Source organism: Solanum pennellii, chromosome 7, assembly GCF_001406875.1.
Source record: "Solanum pennellii chromosome 7, SPENNV200".
Taxonomy (NCBI): Eukaryota; Viridiplantae; Streptophyta; class Magnoliopsida; order Solanales; family Solanaceae; genus Solanum; species Solanum pennellii.
This window is the reverse complement of record NC_028643.1, coordinates 35,507,790-35,517,511: the sequence shown is the minus strand read 5'-3', so window position 1 is coordinate 35,517,511 and position 9,722 is coordinate 35,507,790.

Below are 9,722 nucleotides of genomic sequence, written 5' to 3'. Positions count from 1 at the left end.
CCGGATCTTCTTTCTTTTGTACGAGGGATCTTGTAGCAATAGCACTACAATGCTGCAGTCTATCATCATCCTCAAAACTGACCGATCTTTTCTTTGTGACCAGATCTTTCATAAACTTAGCATAACCAGGCATTTGTTCTAGAGCTTCTACCAAAGGGACATTGATAGAGAGCTGCATCAGCATTGTAATAAAACGCCGATATTTACCATCCTCGGTCTTTTTCACTAATCTCTGAGGGAAGGGTGGTGGTGGTCTAGGCATGGGAATTACCTTCATAGGGACTTCTGCCATTGCTCTCTTCTTCCTCAACACTACCCTTTACCACCTTATCATCATCCTTTCTAACATTTTCCTCATTAGACGGCATAGGTAGGTCAATGGTTTGCTTCCCACCCTGAGTAAGTATTGCCATTCAGTGCGCATCATTTTTTGGATTTTGGACGGTGTTGCTAGGAAGATTGCCCGGTTGCCGTGTGTTCAGTGTCGCAGATAATTGGGCCATTTGCAATTCGATCTGTTTAATCGATATTGCATGTGTATCAACTTTTTGCCCAATACTATCTAAATCACCCCTTAAATCTTTAATGTGCTCATCACTAGCATCGAACCTCCTCATCATTTTGTGCAACATATCCTCAACTCTCTCCATACTATCTACACCATCCCTAGGAGTAACTTCACGATTTTGAGGAGGGACATAGGGCCCATTCCTATCATTTCTATTACCGTAGTTACCCCTGTTGAAGTTGTTGTCACTGTTGTAGTTTCCATCTCGGACATAATGACCCTCACGGTTATAGTTACCATAGTTCCGACCTTGGTTCCCTTGACTTTGGCGCCAATTATCCTGATTTGAGCCTTGGGCGCTCGGTCGGAAACCCCCCGTCTGCTCATTTACCGCATAGGAGTCCTCCGCATAATAGCATTCATCATTAGATGGTGGTTTCGACAAGTAGTTGACTGCATTTATCTTTTCTGCACCCCCAGTGACATGTTTTAGTACCAACCCAAGCTCAGTTCTCATCTGAGCCATTTCTTCGCGAACCTCATCTGTGGCTGGGTTGTGAGTGTACTGTACTGCGAAGGTGTTTCTCCCTTTATCAGACTTCCTAGTACTCCAAGCTTTATTATTCCGGGAGCTTTTCTCTAATTTTTCGGCAATCTCAGCATAAGGACATTCGCCATAAGATCCACCTGCTATAGTGTCCAACACCGCTTTATTATTATCATCCTGTCCCCGATAGAAGTATTCCTTTAGTGACTCATCATCTATACGGTGATTTGGAACACTTCTCAAGAATGAGGTGAATCTATCCCAAGAACTACTAACTGACTCTCGTGGTAGTGCCACAAAGTTGTTCACTCTGTCTTTGTGGTTTAGTTTTTTTGAGACCGGATAGTAGCGTGCTAAGAAGACATCCCTTAGTTGGTTCCACGTGAAGATTGAGTTGTATGGGAGCTCAGTGAACCACATAGCAGCCTCTCCCATCAGTGAGAGAGGAAACACTCTGAGACCTATTACATCTAAATCCAAATCAGGCCTCCCTACACAGCTTTTACACACTGCCCTTACCTTAGCTATATGGGCATGTGGATCCTCAGAAGGTAGCCCTGAAAACAAACCTCTGGCAGTGAGCATTTGCATCAGGCTACTAGTTACCACAAAATTGTGGCATGTGGGTAGAGGAGGCAAAACCAGTGGCCCATCCGAATCTGCTATGTTATCATAGCCTCTGTAGTATGCTTGGGGCTGTGGAACGGGATTTTGTCCCCTTTGTTGGTGTTCACCCGGAGCATCGGGTAACATCTGACCATGAACTTCAACCGTAGCTGGGATGTTCTGGTTTGGATCATCATCATTTATTCCCAAGTTTCGATTCATATTGCGCAGTGTACGTTCTAACTCGTGATCGTAGGGAAACAAGGGTTCTCTTCCTCTCCGTGTATTTGAAATACAAGGAGGATAGTTCTAAAAAAAATTAAAAACAATAAAACAAAGTAAAATCAAGAAAATATCAACTAAACTATAGTAATAAGTTCAAGTTAATCTAAAAGCTATATTCCCCGGCAACGGCGCCAAAATTTGATACGCTCAAACTTACTTCTCAAATAAGAAGTAAAGCGGTCGTGTCAAGTAAATAACCCAACTAGCGAGGTTGGGATCGTTCCCACGAGGAAAATAGTCTAGACTTAACTTCAACCTGTTATTACTATTGTTTGGTCAATGACTTCCTTGGAAAGTAAAAACATAAAAAGGGGGGGTTTTTATTTCTAAATGAGTGAAAATAAATAACGAACTTGAAAGAGACACGTAATAACTTTGAGAGTTGGATTTTAATCAATTAATCAAAGTAACTAGGGTTTACGTATTCCCCACAAGTTCATAACTTTATAATTCAAACTATAACAATTCTTTCCTAGTATCTTGCATGCAAAGTGATAAGTTATGTATTTCTAAATCCTTGGTCCGACATCTAGAAAATCTCACTCCGCACCTTGGTCCGGCTACGTGTGTTGCTATCCTAACCCTTATCCTTACCTCATATTAAGCATCGTATTCGATATTTGACTAAGTTATTACCTCGTACCAAACAATACTAGCCTATTAGATAGTATACAGTAAATCTATGTTAATAATTCTTTTCCTATTATCTACCTCCTTGGTCCGGCAAGTAGCATTAAGGCGAGTTCTAACGTTGGCCATCCGTTAAAAAGACTTCTAAGCGAAAGAATTATTAATACATGCAAGACACTATTCTAAAATTGTTATTTGACTTAGGGTTTATCTCATTATTTGCCTATGGTTCCCACAACCCTAGTTATGGAGTTTAGTTACTCATGGCCATAAAAACAATATTCAAATATATTAAATAAGAGTTCATGTACTTACTTCAATGAGAAAGAGTAAAATCCAAAAGTTTGCTTGATTAATCACCAAAAATCACTTGCAAGAATTCTAAAAGTAATCAATAATCTCACAAAAAGTCTAATGATTATCAAGAATCTCACAATACAATGTTTACCAATACGGAGTTTAACAATCTAAGAGTCTAACCCCAAAAACGAGGTTTTTCGAACTATTTATTAAAATTAAAAACCTAATTAAACAAGGACTCTATTTGCTGGAAATCTGCCAAAACGCGGCTGGGTCGACGGACCTCGCGACGGATCGTCGTGGTCACGACGGACCGTCATGGACTCTGTTGTCCCATACTTATGCAATTTCTTCTGCTGCTCTCTTCATTACCCTCGACGGCAAGTATGACGGACCGTCATAGGCACAACGGTCCGTCGAGGGTCTTCTTTCCAAAAAACTTCAACTCTTGGAATATGGGTATTGGGGTTACTTCTCTGAACTTCATGACGAACCTGCAGGACGGACCGTCATAGACACGACGGACCGTCACAAGCTTCGTAACCCCACACTTGGTCAGACTTCCCCATCTTCCTTCAGCAGCTGCACTACGCTGCCACCTACGGACAGTCACAAGCACGACGGACCGTCACAAGCTCCGTAGGTGGTCTCTTCTGCATTTCTTCGCTCAAAATCTCCGCATTCATCTTCGGACAGATTTCCTGCAAACTAAAGAGAAACTTATATAAACATTAGCACAAAAAGGATTTTTGGATACACTAAACTTAAGGAAAAAGTATTAATAATACCGTGAAACCACGGTATATCAGGAGGCCACAAAATCGCCACACAATCGCGACCCCAAAATTTATCTCAATTTGAGTTGATTCGAAGAAAAAGTGGTACATGGGTTTCTTCCTCAGTTCTTGATGTGCAACACAGTGGAAAATTGAAGGATATTGATAGTCGAATCGTAGAGGGAAAAAGTGCGGGTGATCTCATTGGTTCTCAAGTGAGGGCTCTTGAACAAGGAGATCGATCTCCACAGATACATGATCATATCTCCATTAATAATTTACAACAATTGCAATAACATCGCGGAGCTTACTCAAACAGAGACAAGAAAGGTAATCTTGAATCTCACAAAATATCAACTCAATCAGTTGGTTCGTGTTTGTTGAGGGAAGAATTTCAGGAACACAATATAGTTAAGGATTGTAGAATACCAATCCCAAAGGATACAGTTCCTTCATTATCGAATAAGCCTAGTGGTGAGTAATCTAAGGATAATATTCACAATAATAGATAAGAAAATATCCAACATAAACTCATTCTAACGACCTCTACTTAAAATGATGATCATGTATTGATTGAAAGTGATAGGAATTCTAACACAACTGGTAACATTGCTAGGAATTACGATCCTCATAAAGTAGCTTACCAAACAAATTATCCTAAGATTTATAGTAATTTTAATCATATTGTTGCTAAAGTTCCTACTTAAAATTTTGTTCAGCCTACACGTAATCCTAATAATTTTCCTAAGAAAGATAGGATTCCAGAACCTGCCCCTTATACTGTGATTCAAACTTACGCTGATATGTTTAGATATAATCAATCTAAAAGTGGAATTAGTATTTAATTGACTGCTCATGAGATTACTACTACGAAAGTCTTACTAACAATTCTATATGTTAAGGATGAGGTGATTAAAGATTTGGCTTCAGTTTTTAAATACACTCTAATTGGTAAGTTTGTAAACACAATGCCTAGAGTAGAATTGATATGAAAGAACTTTATTCTTCAAATTCAAATATCTGGGGGAGTTAAGACTTCACACTTTAATTCTTGACACGTTTATATTGATATTGATAATGAATTGGATTATAATATGGTGTGGACCAAACAATGTATGACCATAGATGGACAGGTTATGAGGATCCATTCTTGGACTCCTTCTTTCAAACCTGCAGAAGGAACTCCTTTAGTACAAATCTAATTTCTCTACCATAATTTCCATGACACTATTACAATAAAGAATTTATTATTAGCTTACTATCTCATATTGGTAGAGTTTTGTATTTAGACTCTGCCTCAATTAACTAAACTAGGGGAAGTCAAGCTAGATTAAAGGTTCAAGTCGATCTCACTCAAGCTAGACCTCCTCATGTTTGGATGAAATATATTGGGGAAGATATAACTATTTGTCGATGGCACAAAATTGAATATGATAATATTCTTTACTATTGTTTTTACCGTAAACACAAAGGGCATAATGAAATTGACTGTATAATTAAACAAAGAGATGAATAGAATAAAATAAGGAAAGAGTTAAAGAAAAATAATGCCTACAAAAATAATGTTAAAAAAGATGTGCAGAATTCTAAACAGTTGGAAACAAGAAGAAGAAATGAGATTGGCAATCCGCAAAATTATCCAAGGGAACAACAACAAAGAAATTTGTAGTAGAAAGAACAACGGAAAATTCAAAGGAACAAAAATAATAATCAACAAAAATTTAACTACAATGAATACAAAGCAAAACTCGACAACAAACTTCATTAAAGGTACGACATCTATCACTATCAAAAAAACTTACATTGATGTGGATGTGCAGGAAAGTCCAACAAATGTAGAGGAAAGGGTAAGGAACAGTAATATTGTACAGGGACATAGGATCTAATCTACACAAAATGCACCCAAGAAATATAAAAATGTGAATCAACAAGCAGGGATTGAAAGTAGAAACATTAACAAAGCTCAAATTCAGCAAAGGATGGACAACCAGGTTAACAGGCAGGCATTAGAAATTGATATAGTTGAAATAACTCAACAAAAGGAGAGTTCAAAGAAGGCAGGTATTGACTCAATTCTACCACTCATTACTCCCCTTATCTTTTTGCTGTTGGTGTAGCTATTGGAAGTCAGGTTGGAAATTTTCAGGAGATATCTAGTCATAGGAAGAATGGAGTGTTAAATGGCAGAGGGAAAATGCACCAGGCTGGGGAAGAATGTAGATAACAATTTAAAACTAATGTAAGGGAACCACCTGATAAATAGACTCATAAAAAATCACATAATAAAATGAGTCAATTGAAACGATAAGCCATAAAAAACAACAAAATGAATCTGGCCGTGACTCAATTACACACCAAAAAGAAAAAAAAATGATTTTGATGAATATGGGGCACCTGATTCTGAGGATGTATATGATGAGGATACTCAATTCTTAGATAAGGGTGAATACTTAGAAGAGGAAAACGGACAGAGTACGCACGGGTTGTCTCCAAAGGTAAGAAAAAGCCCAGGCAAGCTAAAAATGCTAATATTAGCAGACCTAATACTAGATCTAGGAGTAGAGGTTTATGATGATTAAGAATATTTGTTAGAATGCTGGAAGCATAAACACTCAAGGTTTTCTTGAAAGGTTGCAAACTCTTAAAAAAAATTCATAATTTAGATATGATTGCGATTTTAGAATCTTTTGCAGATCAATCAGAGATTAATTCATACAGAATACAACTTCATATGGATAACTTTCATGATAATCCTAACAATTAAATTTGATTGTTTTTGACTTCTGAAGTAAACTGTAACGTGTTGGAAGTGGCTGAACAATTTATGATTTGTAAAATAAATCATGTGGCATGTGCTCAAAAGTTCATTATAACATATGTTTATGCTAAATGTAATCTGAAACAGTACTTCCTTGGTGAATAATGGGGTATTTTAATGTCATCTTTTCGATTCATAAATCGTTTGGAATTAGGGAGTATAAAATGAACAACAAGTTTTGACTTTATTTGTTTCAATGAAGCATGTGGGCTGGTTGATATATTGCATAATGGGCAGCCTTAAACTTGGTGTTATCAAAGAGATGAGTTTGCTAGAATTTGGAAAAGATTGGATAGAGCTTTAGTGAATGATACTTGGTTGGAGAAGATGCCTTATGCTAATATTAAGCATCTTCCCTCAGTAGGCTCTGATCATTGTCCAATATTTATGAAATGGTTGCTAAACAGGAAAATAACATCAAATATTTTAAGTTTCTAAACTGTTGGATGAACTATTTTTCATGTTTATCTACTATAAAACACGAAGGAAAAGAAAGGTTGTAGGCAAAACCATGAGGGTTTTGCATACTAAAATGAGGATATTAACCAATACGTTAAGTATTTGGTCAAGAAAGAAATATGGGGATATTCTTATAAAGCCAAAGGAGTATGAAGAGTTTGTTAGAGGGGCTGAAAAAAAGTTGATCTTGTATAATAATGAGGTTAATAGTGATATTTTGCACTATCTTAATGTTCAATATATAAGGTAATTGAAACTTTAGTATTCAATTTCACAACAAAAAAACATAATTTCATTGGTTAAAAGAAGGTGAGGAAAGTTACAAATACATTCATTTTGTGATAAGGAAAAGAATGAAGAAAACGTTTACGCATAGAGTTCTTATTGAAAATGGAGAGTGGGTACAAGGTGATGACAATATTGCTAAAGAGGCTTGTCAATATCATCAGAATATCTTCATTGGCAAGAATATTAGGATTAGTGAAGATATTTTGAGTTGTATTCCACATATGTTCACTCATGAACAAAATATAGTTTTAGAAATCATACCTACTATGGAAGAATTGAAAAGTTTTGGTATTTGCAATGAATCCAAATTCTGCTCCGGGTGCGGATGATTTTTGTGGTAGATTTTATCAATGGTTCTTTCATATCATTAACGAGGATTTACTTGCTCCTATACAGTCTTTATTTAATGGTCAAGAGATGCCTAAAAACATGACTCATGCCTATCTTATAAGCTTAAGGATTGTAGACCCATTAGACTTAGTAACATTTCTAACAAAAACATTTCCAAGATTATGATTATTAAACTTGTTCGAATTCTACCTAGTCTCATTTCGGATAATCAATCTGATTTTGATAGGGGTAGGAATATTTCTTAAAATATTATGTTGTCTCAATAAATTATACATGGTATTAAACATCCTAAAGAAGGTGATAATTTGGTCATAAAATAAATTGGACATGGTCAAAGCTTATGATAGGGTATCTTGGTCTTATCCATGTATTGTAATAAGGAATATGGGGTTTGGGGAAATATTAATTGATAGGGTATGGAGTATCATGATTAATAATTGGTGCCTATAGTCATCAATGGTAAAATACATTGTTTTTTTCATTCCTATAGAGGCCTTAAACTGGTTGATCCATTGTCTCAAGCCTTATTTACTTTAGGTGCTCAAGTTTTGTCAAGACAACTTAACTTACAATATCATGTTCAGTTGTATAAGGGATTTCAAATGGACAGTAGAGGGACACAAATTAATCATCTAAGTTTTGCGGATGATATATTTATATCCACCTCCATTGTTAGTAGTTCTTTAAAACTTATCTTGAAGACTATAACATGATATGAAAGTGTTTTTGACCAACAATTCAATAAAGATAAAAGTTTTTTCATGGTCACTACAAATACTAATGAGGAGATTATTGATATTATTAAGGAGGAAACTGGTTTTAGCAAGAAAGACAACCCTATTATTTATTTAGGGTGTCCATAATATATTTGGTGGTAGGGGGTGGGGTGCAAAGAATCATATATTATTTTGATTTAGTGGATAAGGTGATTAAAAGAATATCAGAGTGGCAATCCAAAATTTTGAGTTTTGGGGGTAAAAGCATTCTTGTTAAGCATGTATTATAGTCTATTCCTATCCACATAAAAGCATTAATATCACCTCCTAAGACTACACTCAAGTACAGTAAAAAAAGTCATTGTTATTTTTTTCTAAGATAGTGACAATGAATTTTAGAAATACCATTGGGCCTCTTGGGAAAATTTGGGGTATCCTATTGATTAGGGTGGCATAGGGGTAAGGCTGTTGGATGAAATTTGTATAGGTTTTCAATATGAACAATGGTGGGAATTTAGAATAAAGCAGTCTTTATGGGGGAAATTTTTAAAAGCCATGTATTGTGAAAGAGCAATCCTAGTGGGTAAGAAATATGATACTGGGGAATATTTTGTTTGGAGATATATTATTCGCAATAGACAAGATGTTGAATCACATATTAGTTGGAATATTTACTCGGGCACATTGATATACCGTGGTTTCACGGTATTAATAATACTTTTTCCTTAAGTTTAGTGTGTCCAAAAACCTTTTTGTGCTAACTTTTATATAAGTTTCTCCTTATTTGCAGGAAATTGTCCAAAGATGAATGCGGAGGTTTGTGAGCGAAGAAATGGAAAAGAGACCACCTACGGAGCTTGTGATGGTCCGTCATGCTTGTGACGGTCCGTAGGTGGCAACGTAGTGCAGCTGCTGAAGGAAGATGGGGAAGTCTGACCAAGTGTGGGGTTACGGAGTCCATGACGGTCCGTCGTGTCTATGACGGTCCGTCCTGCAGGTTCGTCATGAAGTTCAGTGAAGTAACCCCAGTACCCTTTTCCAAGTGTTTAAGTGTTTTGGAACGAAGACCCTCGACGGACCGTCGTGTCTGTGACGATCCGTCATACTTGCCATTGAGGGTAATGAAGAGAGCAATAGAAGAAATTGCACAAGTATGGGACGACGGAGTCAATGACGGTCCGTCGTGACCACGACGATCCGTCGCGAGGTCCGTCGACCCAGGCGCGTTTTGATAGATTTCCAGCGAATAGAGTACTTGTTTAATTAGGTTTTAATTTTCTATAAATAGTTCGAAAAACCTCGTTTTTGAGGTTAGACTCCGTATTGTTAGACACCGTATTAGTAGACACTGTATTGTTAGACTTTTTATTATCATTAGACTTTTCGTGAGATTCTTGATTACTTTGAGATTCTTGCAAGTGATTATTGGTGATTTTTG